This window comes from Penaeus chinensis, unplaced genomic scaffold, assembly GCF_019202785.1.
Source record: "Penaeus chinensis breed Huanghai No. 1 unplaced genomic scaffold, ASM1920278v2 CTG_5576, whole genome shotgun sequence".
In the NCBI taxonomy this organism is placed as follows: domain Eukaryota; kingdom Metazoa; phylum Arthropoda; class Malacostraca; order Decapoda; family Penaeidae; genus Penaeus; species Penaeus chinensis.
Window position 1 is genome coordinate 1 of NW_025918371.1, and position 3,524 is coordinate 3,524.

The 3,524-nt window shown below is 30.9% G+C and overlaps 3 non-coding genes across 3 annotated transcripts; 1 reads left to right on the forward strand and 2 right to left on the reverse strand.

Moving 5' to 3' along the window:
* Positions 1–12: 12 nt before the first annotated feature.
* Positions 13–216, reverse strand: LOC125024815. The gene has a single exon (XR_007114849.1). It is a non-coding gene; the product is annotated as a small nucleolar RNA U3 (small nucleolar RNA).
* Positions 217–872: 656 nt separating this feature from the next.
* On the forward strand, positions 873–990 carry LOC125024816. The gene has a single exon (XR_007114850.1). It is a non-coding gene; the product is annotated as a U5 spliceosomal RNA (small nuclear RNA).
* Positions 991–1,672: 682 nt separating this feature from the next.
* Positions 1,673–1,835, reverse strand: LOC125024814. Its single transcript, XR_007114848.1, has one exon. It is a non-coding gene; the product is annotated as a U1 spliceosomal RNA (small nuclear RNA).
* Positions 1,836–3,524: the final 1,689 nt, after the last annotated feature.

Genomic DNA, 3,524 nt, shown 5'->3' on the forward strand with positions numbered 1-3,524 from the left:
GATTGATATTCAACCACTCAGCCTGTGTCATCCTCCTCTGAACATCGGTAAACCGAGTCAGAACGGTCATCAAATCTCTCAAGTAAAACACTTGAGAGCCGCTTCCCGCTCAGAGGATTACACTAACAGTCCTCATCGTGGTTGAATATATTCCGAGAATCTCGGCGAGAAACCCGGCAATCGCACTATAGAAGTGATCCTATAAAGTATGATCATACTTTCACATTATAAATTCACTCTTAGACTACATTTTACTGATGACTTTGTTCTCCTACAACGGATTTTCCTGTGTTCATATGTTGGTATATGTATGGTGCAATATGTGCACGTAGTTTGCTCATTTTATAGTATCTGCCTACTCTACACCTATATTATATCTAAATAATATATATCTAAACATAAGATATATACTATACAGTTTAAAACTAGACTTTTATACATATCAAATAACGTGGAACAGGGTCTAAACTAAACTATATGAACAATAAATGTATATTTCTTCAGAACCTATTCCAATCCATCTCCAATAAAATTCAAGGTGCACATATCTAGGTACTCTAAGATAGTATGATACGGGAATCAAAAGGTTCATGTATCTTTAAACCATCATCTCGGTGGTTAATTATTTAAAAGAACTACATTCCTCTTCATATGCGAGCTTTCAATTTTAATTGTTAAATTCAATCACGTTCAAACTACCTGGCATATATACTTGGTTAATGCAAATATAACCACACACTTTTGTGAGTGCTAATCCTTGTTAGATAAAATAACAATAATGTTTATTTCAAGATGTCTTTCTTGCCCTTATACTCATCGCTCTACGAGTCCTCGGTTTACCGTTGTTGGCCAATTCGCTTACCTTTCTTATGTAACTCTGGTTTCCCTTCAAAACGCATAAATCTTTCGCCTTTTACTAAAGATTTCCGTGGAGGGGAACAACTCAATGAGTCTTACTCAATTTTTTATATAGCCCACTTCGGTGGGTTCATAATCAACATAAGCACAGCAAAAAGAAAATAAGTGACCTGAACTAACCTGACAATAAAAAGTCTGGACATTTATACTACTCTTGAGTTAGACCACATAAGCGTCAACCCACTTTCATCCTCAGCTAAAACATTAATTTTCCATTTATATTAGTTGTACAGCTACACAGAAAACTATCGTTAGAAAATTAGGCAAAACATTCTGACATACACAACGAAACTTTTTGAAAATTAGTTGTTAACAGTAGAAAACTATTGCTACCCATGTTTTCCAACTATTCAAGTTTAATATTTTGTGTTCCGACCCACTGCTGCCAAAACATAGTTAAAGCGTCTAAACATAGATGTCATTAACTAACGTACCTATATCAATAAAAAATATATATATATACATTTTTAATTCATTTTTTTTTTTTTTTTTTTTTTTTTTTTACCTCCAGTCGTTCAAATATTCGGTAGTTGATTTCAGAATACTTATCAATATTTTCATGCAAAATCAAAAGTAACTTATCTGTATAATTAAGAATAATCGGGCAAGTTTGGGTTAGCTTATCATATGAAGTAACCGAAATATATTAAATAAAAAGCTATAAAGTGCTGCTACGTTATCCAAGAATATTCAACTCGGTAACGATTTAAATGTGGGTCTACCGTCCAAGACTTGTGTGTAACGAGTTATAATGAGGGGGATAGCGCGAACGCAGTCCCCCGCTACCAAAAATTGCACACTCGAGTTAACCACATTTGGGTTAATCGCAGGGGTCAGCGCCACCGGAGTGCAATGGTGAGCCTCACCCTGGGAAAACCGCCTTCGTGATCACGGTATCTCCTGTGCCAGGTAAGTATGCTTTTCTTTGCCGACCACCGACCCAAACCCGCCTATACTGAGAAGTCCCAGCGCATTGAAATATTTTTTATACAAATATCCAGTCACACTTAACTTTTGCAAAGTCATTCCGAGTGAACGACACTGAGGATCACATTTCGAAATCATATATGGGGGAAATCGCACGCAATTTTAAAGTGGAGGTTCTCTTTGGCAAATATTCATCCCAAAAATTAAAATTTATTCGAGCTATGTTTTGTCGAACTCCGACTTTAGGAAAAAAATCAGGGGCATTCCATATGCACAGGATACATATGAAAAGCATTTGCATATTTGCATTTATACGTATATATGTATACAAAAATCTGTAGATTTATACATTTATACATAAACATTTTTGTGTATATGTATATATATGCATGTGTATATATATATATGATTTACAAATATATAGAAGTCTATATATGGATATGCATATGTCTGTATATACATTTATGTATATATATGTCCATATGTATATTTATTTATTCACAGATACATAAAAATATGTAAAAATATACATACAAAGTATATAGGTATATATATATACATAAACATATATTTATATCTACCTAGATATATATATATAGTCATACATGTATGTTTATATATATATATGCATGCTATATATATATATATATATATATATATATATATATATATATATATATATGTACATATATGTACATATATGTATATACATATGCGTATATACATAAATATATATTAAATATATAAATATATATATCTATATATATATGTACACACACACATATTTATGTATACATATATATGTACATACATATAAATATATGTAAATGTGTAAAAATATATATATACAATATATACATACAATATACAATATATAACAAATATAATGTATATACATACATGCATATTATATATATAATGTGCATATATGTGTGTGTATGTGCATATTTATGTTATATATATACACGTTATACACATAATATATATATTATATACATATAATATATATACATATACATAGACACATATATAAACATATGCATATGTGTATATATATTATGTACACGTGCACACATACACACATATAAACACAAATATGTATACTTGTGTGTATATATATATACATAAATATACACACACACAAATATTCATCTATATATACATATACATATTTATACTGTTGATATGGTAGAATAACTCATCTTCCCTGCATGCATTAAGCAAGTTTGACTGGTCAATGCATATATGACTGCTGCACTTTACTCTATGTATTGCGGTTCCATGTGGCATATATCTTGCATAACAATCTGACACATTGAATCTGTCCAAAATCTTTTCTACATATTTGGTTTGATTCACCTTGATGTAATTTTTACCTGTAACATATGACATTCCAAGAAACAAGTTTAGTTTACCTAAATTAGTTATTCTAGATTTCTTATAATTGTTCATCAGGGACATGTTACTGCTGGCAATAATTAAGCCATCCACCCATAAGAGCACAACATTATCACTGTACCTTTCATGCTTTAGTTACAGACAATGATAACTCTGTGATTGCCACTTTGTTTCAGACCACAATGTGACTTTTACAGTTTACAGTACAAAACATTTCCATCACTATTTTTTTCCTCATATCATTCAGGTTATTCTACATAAATTTCATGATCTATATCAGT